The sequence below is a fragment of the Dama dama genome, chromosome 16 (genome assembly GCF_033118175.1).
Source record: "Dama dama isolate Ldn47 chromosome 16, ASM3311817v1, whole genome shotgun sequence".
NCBI classification, from domain to species: domain Eukaryota; kingdom Metazoa; phylum Chordata; class Mammalia; order Artiodactyla; family Cervidae; genus Dama; species Dama dama.
In genome coordinates this window covers 15,002,005-15,018,869 of record NC_083696.1, presented here as the reverse complement: position 1 = coordinate 15,018,869, position 16,865 = coordinate 15,002,005, and the positions used below count along the sequence as shown (strand labels likewise).

Below are 16,865 nucleotides of genomic sequence, written 5' to 3'. Positions count from 1 at the left end.
TCTTCCTATGTCCCTTTGACACTCCCATCAAGGCAGTAGCGGCAGTGGTGATTGTTGTTATTTGAGCACTTCCTTCCTTACTGGCACTACATGGTATCCAGGTCATCTGGTATAGCTTTGCCCCAGGCCTATAACCAACCATTTCTCCAAGGAGCTCTGAATCCTATTCTTGGAGCATGGTGTTCAAAACCAAGATCTGGGTCCTAGGTGTACTACTTGCTTCCTGGATTCTTTATTTGTATTTTCAGATTGAAAATACCTGGTCCAGTTTCAATAATCATGATTAAGCTTATCATATTTTGTGTATAGGTTGATTCTAAAAGTTAAAAAAAATCAAACAACAAAAGAATGAATTTGGACCCCTGCCTCACACCATATACAAAAATTAACCGAGAATGAAACATCGACCTAATTATAAGAGCTAAAATAATAAAATACTTAGAAGAGAGCATGGGTACAAATATTTGTGACCTTGGATTAAGTGATAATTTATTAGGTATGACACAAAGAGCAGAAACAACCAGAGGAAAAAATAAGTTGGACTTCATCAAAATATAAAGTTTTTGCACTTCAAACAACACTATCAAGAAAGTGAAAAGACAACACACATAATACGACAAAATATGTGTAGATTATATATCTGGTTCAGTTCAGTTCAGTCGCTCAGTCATGTCCGATTCTTTGCGACCCCATGAACCGCAGCATGCCAGGCCTCCCTGTCCATCACCAACTCCCAAAGTTTACCCAAACTCATGTCCACTGAGTCAGTGATGCTATCCAACCATCTCATCCTCTGTTGTCCCCTTCTCCTCTGGCCCTCAATCTTTCCGAGCACCAGGGTCTTTTCCAATGAGTCAATTCTTCACATTAGGTGGCCAGAGTATTGGAGTTTCAGCTTCAGCATCAGTCCTTCCAATGAACACCCAGGACTGATCTCCTTTAGGATGGACTAGTTGGATCTCCTTGCAGTCCAAGGGACTTTCAAGAGTCTTCTCCAACACCACAGTTCAAAAGCATCAATTCTTTGATGCTCAGCTTTCTTTATAGTCCAACTCTCACATCTATACATGACTACTGGAAAAACCATAGCCTTGACTAGACAGACCTTTGTTGACAAAGTAATGTCTCTGCTTTTTAATTTGCTGTCTAGGTTGGTCATAACTTTCTTGCCAGGGAGTAAGCGTCTTTTAATTTCATGGCTGCAATCACCATCTGCAGTGATTTTGGAGCACAAAAAAATAAAGTCTGACACTGTTTCTACTGTTTCCCCATCTATTTGCCATGAAATGATGGGACCAGATGCCATGATCTTTGTTTTCTGAATGTTGAGTCTTAAGCCAACTTTTTCACTCTCCTTTTTCACTTTCATCAAGAGGCTCTTTAGCTCTTCTTCACTTTCTGCCATAAGGCTGGTGTCATCTGCATATCTGAGGTTATTGATATTTCTCCTGGCAGTCTTGATCCCAGCTTGTGCTCATCCAGCCCAGCATTTCTCATGATGTACTTTGCAGATAAGTTAAATAAGCAGGGTGACAGTATATAGCCTTGATGTACTCCTTTTCCTATTTGGAACCAGTCTGTTGTTCCATGTCCAGTTCTAACTGTTGTTTCCTGACCTGCATAAATATTTCTCAAGAGGCAGGTCAAGTGGTCTGGTATTCCCATCTTTTTCAGAATTTTCCACAGATAATTGTGATCCACACAGTCAAAGGCTTTGGCATAGTCAAGGTATAGCAGAAATAGATGTTTTTCTGGAACTCTCTTGCTTTTTCAATGATCCAGTGGATGTTGGCAATTTGACCTCTGGTTCCTCTGCCTTTTCTAAAACCAGCTTGAACATCTGGAAGTTCACTGTTCACATACTGCTGAATCTTGGCTTGGAGAATTTTGAGCATTACTTTACTAGCATGTAAGATGAGTACAATTGTGCAGTAGTTTGAGCATTCTTTGGCATTGCCTTTCTTTGGGATTGGAATGAAAACGGACCTTTTCCAGTCCTGGGGCCACTGCTGAGTTTTCCAAGTTTGCTGGCATATTGAGTGCAGCACTTTCACAGCATCATCTTTTAGGATTTGAAATAGCTCAACTGGAATTCCATCACCTCCACTAGCTTTCGGAGAAGGCAATGGCACCCCTCTCCAGTACTCTTGCCTGGAAAATCTCATGGATGAAGGAGCCTGGTAGGCTGCAGTCCATGGGGTAACGAAGAGTCAGACACGATTGAGTAACTTCACTTTCACTTTTCACTTTCATGCATTAGAGAAGGAAATGGCGACCCACTCCAGTGTTCTTGCCTGGAGAATCCCAGGGATGGTGGAGCCTGGTGGGCTGCCGTCTATGGGGTCGCACAGAGTCAGACACGACTGAAGTGACTTAGCAGCGGCAGAAGCCACTAGCTTTGTTCATAGTGATGCTTCCTAAGGCCCACTTGACTTCATATTCCAGGATGTCTGGCTCTAGATGAGTGATCACACCATCATGTTAATCTGGGTCATGAAGATCTTTTTGTACAGTTCTTCTGTGTATTCTTGCCACCTCTTCTTAATATTTTCTGCTTCTGTTAGGTCCATACAATTTCTGTCCTTATTGAACCCATCTTTGTATGAAATGTTCCCTTTGTATCTCTAATTTTCTTGAAAAGATCTCTAGTCTTTCCCATTCTATTATTTTCCTCTATTTCTTTGCATTGATCACTGAGGAAGGCTTCCTTATCTCTCCTTGCTATTCTTTAGAACTCTGCATTCAGATGCTTATATCTTTCTTTTTTCCTTTGCTTCTCACTTCTTTTCTTTTCACAGCATTTGTAAGGCCTCCTCAGACAGGCATTTTGCTTTTTTGCATTTCTTTTTCTTGGGGATGGTCTTGATCCCTGTCTCCTGTACAATGTCATGAACCTCCATCCATAGTTCATCAGGCACTCTGTCTAGTTCTAGTCCCTTAAGTCTATTTCTCACTTCCACTGTAAAATCATAAGGGATTTGATTTAGGTCATACCTGAATGGTCTAGTGGTTTTCCTCACTTTCTTCAATTTAAATCTGAATTTGGCAATAAGGAGTTCATGATCTGAGCTATACTCAGCTCCCGGTCTTGTTTTTGCTGACTGTATAGAGCTTCTCCATCTTTGGCTGCAAAGAATATAATCAATCTGATTTCGGTGTTGACCATCTGGTGATGTCCATGTGTAGAGTATTCTCTTGTGTTGTTGGAAGAGGGTGTTTGCTATGACCAGAGCATTCTCTTTGCAAAACTCTATTAGCCTTTGCTCTGCTTCATTCTGTACTCCAAGGCCAAATTTGCCTGTTACTCCAGGTGTTTCTTGACTTCCTACTTTTGCAAATATCTAGTAAGAGACTCCAGTGTTCTTGTCTGGAGAATCCCAGGGACAGGGGAGCCTGGTGGGCTGCCATCTACGGGGTTGCACAGAGTCGGACACGACTGAAGTGACTTAGCAGCAGCAGCAGCAGTAAGAGACTATTATCCAGAATATATAAATAACTCTTACAACTCAACAGTAAAAGACAATTTTTAAATGGGCGGAGTCAGATAGACATTTCTCCAAACAAGACAGGCATTTTTAATTTTGATAGATGCTGTCAAAGGACACTCCACGGAGGCTGGAGCAGTTTGTACTCCCTTCAGCAATCTGTATGAGTGTGTTTGCCCAACTGGGGGTGTTATCAAACAATTTAGTCCATAGCAATCTCAAAGTATCTCACTGTAGTTTTAATTCACATTTCTCTCATGTGAGCATTTTTTCATATATTTCTAAGCACATTTTCTTTTTCTGTGAATTTTCTGTCCAAGTTTTTTGCATAGTTTTCTATTGGATTGTTGGTCTATTTCTTATTAAATTTTAGGAATGCTTACATTATGTATATTACCAAAATTAGCCCTTTACTGATCTTTGTGTCCAAATAATTTTTCCAATAAAACAATTTCAATTGTTTTAAATTTGTTATGGCACTTTTTGCCATGCAGAGGAAAAAGATTAGTTTTCATATAGTTGAATCTATGAAGCTCAATTTAAAAAAAAATGATTTTTGGTTTTGTGAACTTGTACCTTCCCAACTCTAGATTGAGCCCCCCAAAATTATCTTATATTTTATTCTATAACATTTGCAGGTTTTTTTTCTGCTTAACTTTTAAATTAATCATTTCTTACACTCTTTGCAAGAAAGATAACATCACATTTTTCCAACCTCTATGTAATGAGGCCTGGAGAAGGACATGGTAACCCACTCCGGTTTTGCCTGGAGAGTCCCATGGACGGAGGAGCCTGGCAGGCTGCAGTCCATGGGGTCGCAGAGAGTCAGACACGACTGAGCTACTAAACAACAACAACAATGTCATGAGATGTTCCTTCAGGTGTTTTTGAAACTCCTCTCTTGAGACTTCTCATTCTCTTGCTCCAATCTGGTCTTGCCTCTCCAGGCCTCTTGTTACTGGGGAATATCCTTCCCTGCTTTCCTAGGTTGATGACACTGTTCATGGATCCCAGGTCTCTTGTTTGTTTTCTCCTTCATTTTACTGTTGCATTTCCTTTTTGTCACCCTACTTCCCTGGTAGAACTTGGACACTTTTGAGCTTTATGATTTGGGGCAAGTTATGTGACCTCCCTGACTATCAGCTTTCTTGCCTGAGAGGAAAATGCCTTCTCTGCAGGATGAATTGAGATGGGGAAACGGAGAAGGCTTAGGACAGTGGCTGACATGATGCAGGTGATCAAAATGGCAGTCAGTCCAGAGCTAAACACTGAGGTAGATAATAGAGTGATTGGCACCCATCCTTCCTTTCTGCTCCTCTCCCACCATGCCCAGGGTTTTTTTTTAAAAATAACTTTATTAATTATTTATTCTTGGCTATGCTGGATCTTCATTGCTGCATGAGCTTTTCTCTAGTTGCAGGCTTCTCAATCTAGTGGCTTCTCTTGTGGAGCATAGGCCGTAGGGCAATAAGCCTTCAGAAGTTGCGGCTCCCGGGCTTAGTTGCTCTGAGGCACGTGGGATCTTCCCGGCCCAGGGATCGAACCCACGTCTCCAGCATTGGCAGGTGAATTCTTTATCACTGAGCCACCAGGGAAGCCCATGCCCAGGACTTTGACTCTTTCCACCTCTCACCCTCAAAGAAGGGTTATATAGGCACTTACACCAATGCATTCAAGGTATCTCCAGGAATGAGAATAGTTCAAGAAGCTAAAAAAAAAATTTATTACGGAAAATCTCAAACACATACAAAACCAGAAACTCAATATAATAAGCCTCCATGGACCCAGCTACTTCATGTATCAATTCATAGGCAAATTTATCTCATCTATACTTCATGTATTTCCCATCCCCACCCTCCCTACATATAGATCTTTTGAACCAAATTTCAAATGATTTCATGTATAAATGTTTCAGTGGATATCTCCAAAAGATAAGAAACACACACACACATACAAAGTACCATAACTACACCTAAAAAATTAAAAATAATTTCTTAGTAATTCAGTGTTTTCAGTATCTCAGTGTTTACATTTCTCAATCACATCATTATCTTTTAAAAAATAGTTGGTTTGTTCCATTCAAGATGCAAACGAAATCCACGTATAGCATTTGGTTGCTATGTCTTTTCTGGATTTTTCCTTCTAAAATTTCCTTCCCTGCTTTTTTTATCTTCCTCTTGCAATTTGCTTGTTGTTGTTTTCCCTGCAAGTATTGTCTTATTATCTAGAGTTGGCCACATTCTGAGATCGCTGACTGCAACCCCAGGATGTCATTAAACTTGGACGTTGGTTGTTCTGGTACCTTTGGTCCAGGGTAGAGATCCAGTGCTCGGGCAGGACAGGGCAATTGGCTCAAGGAAATGTCTGTGTTGTTGCTTTTTCTGTCCCTTGCTACATCAGCGCCCTGGCCCTCCTTAGCATGCAAGACTCCAGAGCGGTCAGTGAGCCGGTGGAATATGAGAAAGAAAGTTTTAGATCAACTTGAGGAAGGAGCTTCTTGTAGCTGCTGAATGGAATTTGAACCAAAAAAATGTCAAGTGACAAAACTGACCCTCCAATTTATGTAAGTCATCTCATTTAACCCCATGTGATCCTATGGTCTAGGTGTTATGAGACTATTTTACAGATGAAAAGGCAAGCTTAGAGAGGGAAATCGACATGGCCAAAATCACAGACTAAGTCAGTAGATATCTGACTAAGAGTCAGATGTTTACTGCCCTCTGAAGACATCCAGCAGAGCATGAACTGTCAGTTGGCAGGGCACCCAGGAAGAAATTCAGACACCAGATGATGGATCTCCTTTCCTGTTCTCCAGTGCTGGAACTTTCCATATATCCACATATCCACCCATCCCATCCACCCATTTACCCATCCATCCATCCACCCATCCAACCACCTATCCACTCATCCATTGACCCATCTATCCACCCATCTACTCATCTATCCATCCACCTGTCCATTATCCATCCATTCATCACCCCTTTCCCTGGCCATCCACCAGCCATTCAATGAGAAGAATGACTCAGGCACTGAACCAAGTGCTAGGGACACAGAGGTGAATCAGACCCAGTTTGGGTCTTCAGTGTTATCAAAGTGAAAGTGAAGTCACTCAGTCATTGTCTGACTCTTTGCGACCCCGTGGATTGTATGTAGCCCACCAGGCTCCTCCATCCATGGGATTCTCCAGGCAAGAATACTGAAGTGGGTTGCCATTTCTTTCTCCAGCAGATCTTCCCTACCCAGGGATCGAACCCAGGTCTCCTGCATCACAGGCAGATGCTTTAACCTCTGAGCCACCAGGGAAGCCCAATGTGGTCAGTGTCAATGTAAATATACGTGGGGTGGCAAAAAGTATTGGGCCTTCGTGTCATGTTCTTTTCCTCACAGACATGAACGAAAGGAAGTTTGTAGCAGGGGTTTCTGACTGGGTATCAGAAAGCTTCCCAGAGGAAATGGCTCCTGAGATGTCTATTGGGGGAGTCAATGGGAATCAGCCAGTCAAGGTGGAGAGGGTCGGGGGTGGGGAGGAAAAAGAGAGGGTATTCCAAACAGAAGAACCTCAGGGGCAAAGGCCTGGAATCCAGAGAAAGTGAGCTCATGGGAGGAACAGCAAATGTTCCAGAATGGCTACAGCAGAGGGTGTGAAGGACAGGGATGTGTTAGGCCTTGGAGGCCCCAGGCAAGGTTCTTTGCCAAGGCCCCTCCCTCACACCATATCATGCATATTAAAATTCACCCACATTGCATATTAAATATGAGTTATATATAGCTATAAGGCCAGTTGCAAAGACAGTTGATATAAGGTTACATTTTGTAGACATTTAATTACACATGTATTAAACTTGGCAGCCTTCTTGTTTTATCATTTTTGGAGAATGTACCTATATATAGAAAAAGAGGCTCTGGAAGTAAATCTTTCTGTAGCTGCATCTGCAATACCTAATAGATAAATCAGTCTTGGAGAGTGGATCACGGCGGAAGTGAGTCTGCAGGTGCGGGGAGCTGCCATCCCCATAGATCATGGGTGTCCTGGGGGAGCTTTGCACCAGGAGCCTTGGGTGGCCCAGGACGTCACTGGGGAAGTCTGGAGGCAGGAAGCTCAGAGAAGAGGCCCACTCTGGGCCTAAGACACAGGAGTAGAAAGAACAGGCCACCTCTCCCAGAGCTGGCATGTGTTTGCATGTGTTTTTCTCTTGTTTCTGCAGCCTGAACCTGGGTCCAAGCCCTGGGCACCCCCCTCCACCCCAAGGCTGAATGCTTGACAGCAAAGGAAAGGGAACCCTGCTTCCTCCAGAGGGCATCACAGGACTGCTTTTCGGGGGTGGGGGCCGCCGTGGAGCGGCTGTGCAAACACACACACAACAGTTAGGCTGGGCTGGACGCCAGCACCCGGGGAGGTCCCGGGAAGGAGCTGGCCGTCCAGGAGAGGAGGTGCTTGGCCTTCCAGAACAGGGATTAAGACTTAAGTTTGACTGAAATAAAGACCCCTGGGCATCCAGAGCAGGGCTGCTTCCAGAGCCGGGCTGCTTCCAGCACCTGTGTGAAAAACACAGATTAATCAGATGCCTTATCTCACCTAAGAGGAAACTGAGGCCAGGAAGTGGTGGGGCTTGTCCAGGACCCTAGAGGGTTTCAGAGACAGGTCAGGACTGTGGGGGCAACTCTGTCCTGGACTGGCCCTCCCTGAATTAAGTGTGGGGCTCAGTGAACTACAGTGTTCAGAGACCCTGCCAACCACTGAGCACTCGCTATATGCCAGACAATTTGCTAAGCACTTTATATGTATCTTCTTTCATCCTTACAATGCCCCCCGGAAGCTGGGTAATATCACCCCTGTTTTCCCCACAAGAAAACAAATGCCCTGGAGATGAAGGCCGCCCCTTGCCTGAAGTTACACTGCTGTGCTTAACTGACCCAGGGCCCCCAAAGGTGTCTCTAACTTACTCCCAGTACTTAGTTTTAAATTTGAGAGGGAAACAGCAACACCTCCTTAATACTTTCTAAGAATGTGTCATTGTATTTGATGAAGTAACTTTCTAGAGCTGGAAAATGAATTCACATACTATTCACGTCTTCAATAAGGATGCTTTTGTTAGTTGACCCCTAACCAGGAAGTCAAATTAACCAGGACACCTTCAGTTGGTTAATGGAGACTGCAGTACCAGCAAAGTGGCTTTGGAGTGCAGGACAGAGGGAAGCGCCCTTAGCAGAGCCAGAAATCCAGACGCCCAAATCCTCACTTTAGGGCAGGAAGGACGCTTAGAGATAAGCACGTAGGGGTCCCTGGGGCTCTGAGAGAGACGGTGACCCAGCCAGGATCACAGAGCTGAAGAGCAGAACCCAAACTAGTACAAAAGCCTGAACTCTTAACCCTGAAGCTCAATGGTAAACCAACAAAGGAAAGCACTGTGACAGTAATGCAAATTCAAATTTGCTTTTCCATTTCCCAGGACAAGTAAGCAGAAAAGGGGAAACAAAGGAGCCATGAGAATGTCCGTTTAAGGCACACAGACTAGAATTTTGGCTTTGGCCATCTTGAAGGCAAACAAAGGCACTTGAAGGATATCCCCCTCAGAGGAGCCTCTCAACATTCACTCAACAAATATTTACTGTGGGCACCGAGGAGACCACAGTGACCAGGATGTTCAAGGTCTCAGATCTCAAGGAGCGTATGTTCGAAGGATGAAGAGAGACTGGGTTGGTTTTTCGGGTTTTTTTTTTTTTTTAGAGGGATGCTGGGAGAGGGGACAGTAAACGCTGTATGGAAAGACTGTAAAGTGCTATGAAGACAATACTACTGAACAATATGATGAAAGGAAGATGGAGGGGGACAGTTTAGCAGTCATGCAAGACAACTTTGAACTGAGATCTGAATACAGAGAAAGAGGAATGTCCTGCTGGAAGCAAAGCATTCCAGTCAGAGAGAAGAGCAAGAACAAGCTTGGAAATGTTGGCATGTTGGGTCCAACAATAGAAATACAACATGAGCCATGAGTATAATTTTCAATTTTCTAGTAACCAAATTTTTTAATGGAAAAAAAGTTAAATTAATTTTAATATATTTAGCTCAGTATACAAACTTTTTTTGGGGGGGGGGGCGGGGAGCTTCCCTAGTGGCTGAGACCTTAGAGAATCCATCTATAATGTGGAGACCTAGGTTCCACGCCTGGGTTGGGAAGATTCTCTGGAGAAGGGCATGGCTACCCACTCCAGTATTCTGGCCTGGAAAATTCCATGGACAGAGAAGCCTGGCAGGCTACAGTTCACGGGTTCACAAAGAGTCCGACATGATTGAGCGACTTTCACTTTCAGAAAAGTTTTTAGTAGTTAAATAATTAAGTTTTTCATACTGATTCTCTGAAAACTGATGAATTAGAAGTACATTTCAAATACTTGACAGCCACAGCCTCCTCGTGGCTAGTACTGGGCAGGTCAGTAGTCCGTGATGGGTTCTAATGATTCTAAATATCTCACACAAATATTCAGAATCCCGGCAGAAGCCCCACTTAGGCGCTTTGGAGCTGCCGCCTCCCAGCCAGGAGGCTGCACACAGAGGGGAAAGCTCCCGACTCTCCTCTCTCTCGGGGAGACGTCTTCCCCTCCCTGGAGTCTCGCTCTAGAGAAGCCAACGTCTGCACATGTGGGAAAGCGGCGTGGCTGGCCCTGGGTCTGAAGCCACCTCCCGGGCCCCTCGGCCAGGCCTCGTTCCAGACATCCGTGTCCGCCCAAGTGAGATGGGGCCTCTCCGCCAGCAACCCGGCCACGCCCCTTGGACTCGGTTTTGGTTTTCGGGTGCAGACAGGTCTACATTCCTCCGAAGAGGCCAACTCCGGCATCATCAAAGCTGGTGAAATCAACAATAACAGTCAGCCTGGACGTCGGCCTGCAGTTCCTGAGGCCGCCACGAGGGGCGCAAGCAGCCCCTGAGGCAGGTGCTGGCAGCCACCCAGCCCCTTTGCAGCCTCTCCTTCCCCGCTTCTGTTATCCCAGGCTGGCTAGCTCGACTCAGGCCCCAGCTCCCACCAGCACGATGTTCCCTCCACCAGCCTCACCCAGCAGGGCTATGTCCCCAGCGGTTGCTAGGTTCCTTCATTTTCTGGGCCTTGGGCCTCGGCCCAAACGGCGGCAAAGGTGCCAGCTGCGAGCCAGCCAGAAACACAGGAAGAAGAGTGGATGTGCCTCAGGAGGCCCTTCTGCTTGGTGTGGTGTTAGGTGGAGACGAACGACGGTGCGTCCGAAGTCTGCACGGTATGATCTGGAGCCAGGAACAGAAAAGATTCCACTGTTCGGATGTTTTCACCCCGGAGGCTGAAATAACAGCAGAGGCCTGACTACCCACGCGGTGTCTGTGGCCAGAATAGGACCCACATAATAATGGCTTAGATCAGGGAAGAGCCTTTTCCCTCCCGTGGGGGCAGTATCGTCATCCAGGCAACAACATCACGCTACAAGCTGACGTAGGTCCACAAGGGAGGCCTTGCGTCTGCCCTCGCCACATTTCCACGTACTCTGCAGGCATCCCCTGCCCCTGGTGTGGTCATACCCCGACTGTTGGCAAGTGCTAGACTCTGAAGGGACCTAGAGTTGGCCTGTCCCTAGAAGGCCAAGAGATTAGCCCAGCTGGCTCATCAGCTCTTGGCTCACCCTCCCGCAAGCATTTTAAAAAAGATGTATCGGTTTATTTTTGGCTGTACTGGGTGGTCGTTGCTGCGCCTGGATGAGGAGCTGTGGAGAGGAGGGGCTACTCTTAGGCTCGGTGGGTGGGCTTCTCATTGTGGTGACTTCTCTTGTTGCTGAGCAGGGGCTCTAGAGGGGGTGGGCTTCACAGACTTAATTACCCAACATCGTGTAGGATTCTCCTGGACCAGGGATCGAACCTATGTCCTCTGCGTTGGCAGGTGAATTCTTAACCACTGACCACCAGGGAAGTCCCTCCCTCCACCATTTACCAGCAAAAGAGGGCTGTTTGGGGTTTCTGGTGGGAGAAATGGTCATGTTCATCTTTCTATAAAAATGTGGGTTCCATGTGACCATGCTTTTGCAAGAAAGCACCCAACTTTAGGAGTAACTTACCTCCAACAGCCCTAAATGATTGCACAGGCCAGCTGACTGGAGGAGGTACAAGCTGACATTTTCAAGCCGAAGGGTGAGATCAAAGGAGTGCTTTTCTGGAGAGATTTTAGTTAGGAGGCTATGAAGACAGCAAGTTTTGGTCTGGCAGGAGCACCTTGAGGAAGTGGTTCCTGAACAGGAAAGTCAAAGAAGACAGTTTGGAAGGAGCTGAAGGAAAATGTAGGATTTGGAAAAGGGAAGAAGAAGTGAAGAGCTGCGTTTTGTTAAGTATCTTCAGATCCTCCAGTGGTATCTGTTCCTCCTCTGAAAAGGATCTGCATGTTCTTTGAGTGTATGTAGTCCTTGAGGTCACCTTCTGAGACAGGTACTAATCCATAATCTCCATTCCAAATCCCAGAATGCTTAAAAAATGCAAAAACACTTTTGTAACTTCTTTAGTGGTCAAATTCTAACTTGAAATAATATGAGTCCTTATCCCAGTCAGTGTGACTATTTAGGCTTTTGCTGCAAAAACAGTAACGTGTTTGATTTGGGAATGCTGTTGCCAACTCCCGTGGGATGTTACATAATACTCAGTAGGTAGGCTTGTTACCTTTCTAAAATCTGAAACACACTGAGCTCTGAGGCACAGCTGGCCTGGAGGATTTTAGGTAAGAGATGGTGATGCTAGATTATTCCCAGTTTACGAGGGAAAGCACTGAGACTTAGCAGGAGAAGCAAAGTGTGTTAGGCCACAGAGGTGCCAAGTGACAGATGGAGAATTTCAGCTCTGGTCCAGTTTCAGGTAAGGGATTGTGCTTCCATGAGGCTAAGCAAAGGCTCAGTCTGAATGGCAGGGAAATGGCCTGACTGGAGAGAAGATTGCATGGATCATTCATGGTCCACAGATGCAAAGACAGGCTAGCTGACAGTGAAGCAAGGGGCACAAATGTACTCTGGAGGGACTTGGGGAATTCTAGAAGGCCAGCCTAGGATTTGGGCAGTGCCAGATGCTTTAGCACAGCAGGTCTGAATCCAGAGAGCCACAGCTCATTAGCAAAATCACTCTTTTTCTCTCTGTATTAGCTTCTTCTGTAATGTGGAAACGATAATAATATTTGCCTCCTAGATTTGGTGTAACTATTAAATTAGATGCTTAAAAGCAATTAGCATGGTGCCTGGAACTTACTAAACATTCAATAAATGTTATCTGTGACTAATATTCTCAAAATGGAGTGTGCACACCTCTCTGAGAATTCCAAATCTCATTGTGGATGTGAGAATATTCTTAGATTACCAATTTTGTTTGTTTGTTTCCTAATAGTTTAAATCATTACTTTTCCCCCATTTAAACTATGCCAGAGTGAATATACTCAACAGTATGTTCACTGAACAGTATATTCAACTGAACTGCACACTTTGAAATGGTTAAGATGGTAAGTTTTATGTGTATTTTACCACAATTAAACATTAAGATTAAAAGAAAACTAACCTGCCACAAGTATATGAGGAAATAGGAGGCACAAGTACGTGAATAAAATGTAGGAGTGACTTTCTGGATATGTGCAGAGTGAAGCGGGGAGATAGGGACTGAATGTTGGGGAGGGAGAGAGGCAAAGAATCATAGATTGATGAGTATTAGAAACCCTTGTCGTCTCATGCTCCTGAACTTGGGCCAGGTTGTAGAGTTTGATGTGCTTTGTAAATGTAGGCAAATCTAAGTTCTGCAGTGAAGATCCTCAGGATATGAAGGTTCAGAGCCACATTCATCACATGTTTCAGGCCCTGTGCTGGGCACTGGGGCAGATACAGGCTTCAGTGTGACCAGGTCCCCAGTCTCAAGGCTCTCCTGGCTAATGCAGAACATACATGTGAAGAGAGAACACTTGAAGCCACTAGATGTGACCAGCGGTGCTGGGAGATATGTTCAGAGTTCAAGGAACATTTTGAAGAGCTTTGGAGAAGGAAGCATTCTCTTTGTAAAGGGCGGCAGGGAGTCGGGAAGAACATCCTTAAAAAGCAGTAACTACATTTCCCCGGTGGTCTAGTGGTTGAGAATCCGGCTGCCAATGCAGGGGACACAGGTTCAATCCCTGGTCCTGGAAGATTCTGCATGCTGTGGAGCAACAAAGCCTGTCTGCTACCACTGTCTGTGCCTAGAGCCTGTGTTCTGCAACAAAAGAAGCCACTGCAATGAGAAGCCTGCACACCACAATGAAGAGTAGCCCCCATTCTCTGAAACTAGAGAAAGTCTGTGCATAGCAACAAAGACCCAATTCAGCCTAACAGCAACAACACATGAGCTTGGAAAAGTATATTTCCACTAGTCATGTATGCATGATAAGTCGCTTCAGTCATGTCTGACTCTTTGCAACCATATGGACTATAACCCACCAGGCTCCTCTGTCCATGGGATTCTCCAGGCAAGAATTCTGGAGTGGGTTGCCATACCCTCCTCCACAGGATCTTTCTGACCCAGGGATTGGACCTGTGTCTCTTATGTCTCCTGCATTGGCAGGTGGGTTCTTTACCACTTGTGCCATCTGGGAAGCCCAGGTAAAGTATGTTTTCACTAGTTAGCGGTTCTCAAACTGAAGTGTGCATCAGAATCCCCAGGAAGACTTGTTGAAACCCACATTGCTGGTCCCCATGCTCTGACTCAGTAGGTCTGGGGTGGGGCCCAAGGATTTGCATCTCTGACAAGTTCCCTGATGATGCAGTTGTCCCTGTGGTCCAAGGACCACACTCTGAGAACCACGAGGCTAGATCAAGAGGAGTGGACCAGGAAGCAGGGGAAGTTTGTGCAAAGATGTGGCGGGGTGAAATAGCAATGATTGTTTAAAGAGCAATGAGCAAATTTGTGAGACTTGAGCATGGTGGGTTGCCAGGTGCAGCTGATGGAGGACTTGTATCCAAGCTTGAGTTTGGACTTGATCCTGGAAATGAAGGGCAGCTGCAGGAGCTTCTTGTGCAAGGAGGAACATGAACAGACTGGCCCTTCAGTGAGACCCTTGGGAGGGCAGGTGGAGTGGGGGTGGGAGAGGGAAAAGAGGCAGAGGGATTAGTCCAGAGCAGTGAGCCTGTCAGATCCCACTAGCCTGAGTCTTCTTGGCCCCCAGAGTCCAAAGTGGAAATAATCCTAAACCCTAGACAAGCAGCAGCTCATATAAAAACAGCAGCATGGATGACCACTCATCAGTAGTAGGCCCCGGACCCAGCGTTTTAGGTGCATCATCTCATCAGATCCTCCTAGCACCCCGTGTTCAGATGCTGAAGTGGAAGCTCAGAGAAGTTCAGGAACCCACCCAGGGTTAGGACAGAGCTGGATTCAAATGCAGGAGTGGAGCGCACTCTCTCTCCCCCTCCACATTTCTGTGCTGTCTGGACCCCTCAGGGGCTTGGCGCGTTCCTCTGGGGGCTTTGTGTCTATGTGTGCTGTAAGTGTGTTGTGTGGTGTGTGCTGGATGCTGTGAGGTGCTTGGCCCCCTCCCCTCCCACCTGTCACAAGGTAAAAGGTTTCCGCGAAGGTCTTCATGGGGATGGAGTGAGCCAGGGAGAAAAGATTTCGCTGGGCATTCTATTCCCCCCCAACCCTGGTTCAATAAATTGGGTGCTGGGGGAGAAGGGTGTCACCCTGCCTGTCAGTTCCACAGACATAACTTGGAATAATTCTCAGACACTCCCAGGTCAGTGGGAGAGAGCATAAAGCCCACCCTGCCAAGATCCCAGGGATGGTGAGAGCAGTGAGAAGGGTTCATTGGCTGGTAGAAAGTACTTTTTTTTTTTTCCCCTCATGCACTCAAAGAATTCAATGAGGAAGCAGACAAAGAGAGAGATGTAGAAGAATGAAAGAAAGGATGGCAAAGAGGGAAGGACTTGTGGACTTGGAATGAAGAAAGCTGAACTCAGAAATCTTAGCTGGCTGTTGACCCTGGGCAAGACCCGTCCCCTCTCTGGGCTTCCATTTCTTCAACCAGAACACCTGGGTAGATAGATGAAATTATCCCTAAGCTCCCTTCCTGCTTTGACATTCTATGCCTTTCCTTTACAAACCACCTGAGTGTGACTTTTCCAGGAAAATGTTAAACATTTCAAAGGGCAAGCTGCTCTGTCTGCCAGACATCGTTTTGTCACTCTTCAGCTGGTCTTGTCTACGTTCATGTCCAGGGGATTTTCTATGATGTATAGATTTTCTTATTTCTCCATCAATATTTCCTTGTTTGCATTGGTTGGCTGTTGCAGAAACAGGGCACTGTTTTTCTAAGCAAATATGCAGTTCCATGCCAACAGGAATATCCTGTTTACAAGAGCCTCCTTTTACAAGGTCCTAGCTGTTTGAAAACATTTGTGTATTGCCACATCAGAATCATCTCCTGATAAGCAACTTTTTTTTTTTCAAGTAACATAATTTTCTTGAATGTGATCATTACAGTGCTATAGATCCTCCTTAAACAATAAACATCCTATGTAATGAACATGATAACCTGTTGCTTCCTCTCCTTCTATATTAGTTTGCCTGAGCTGCCATGTAAAATGGGTTTCTCAGGTGGTAAAGAACCCACCTGCCATTGCAGGTTTAATCCCTGGTCTGGGAAGATCCCACATGCCGCAGAGCAATGACGCCCATGAGCCACAACTACTGAAGCTGCGGCAGCCTGGAGCCCAGTTCCCCAGCAAGAGAAGCCACTGCAATGAGAAGCCCGCGCACTGAGACTCAAGAGCAGCCCCTGCACGTCAAAACTAGAGAAAAACCTGCGCAGCGGTGGAGACCCAACACAGTCATAAATAAATAAAAAATAAAATGATACATTTTATGTGTATTTTATCACGATTTAAAATAACATACAGACAATAAAATCCTTGCCTCTTAGGGCAGAACGGACACTGAATCCTGTTAACAAGTGCTTGGGGTACCTGTGTAAATGGGTCAGAGAAACACAGGGTGGGGCGTTTGTTCTTTAAAAACTCTGAATGGTCTGAAGGTTTCTGGTAACTAGTTTACCACTTTAAAACCTAAAGTTTAATCTTTTCATTGACAGGATGGTCCTCATTCCTACCTCATTTCAGGGAGCTTTATGACTCACCAGACAGATGGTGGTGAAATTGAAAAACATGTTTACAGTTTAGGTTTATTACTTCATAAAACTGAGGGTTTTTAGGTGAGAGAAAGACAGAGAGAGGCAATAATGAACCATTTCAATCATTTTTAAATGCCTCCTTTTGCCCCAGCTGTACCAGGAAAGTACCAGATGCAAAAATGGCCAGGCTTTTGCATCTGAAAGTTTTTATCATCAGAGAGAGAAAAACAGAGATTCAGACACAAGTCAA

The 16,865-nt window shown here is 45.3% G+C and overlaps 1 non-coding gene across 1 annotated transcript; it reads right to left on the bottom strand.

The window, feature by feature from the left end:
- Nucleotides 1-6,716: 6,716 nt before the first annotated feature.
- Nucleotides 6,717-6,788, bottom strand: TRNAH-GUG (transfer RNA histidin (anticodon GUG)). The gene has a single exon. It is a non-coding gene; the product is annotated as a tRNA-His (tRNA).
- Nucleotides 6,789-16,865: the final 10,077 nt, after the last annotated feature.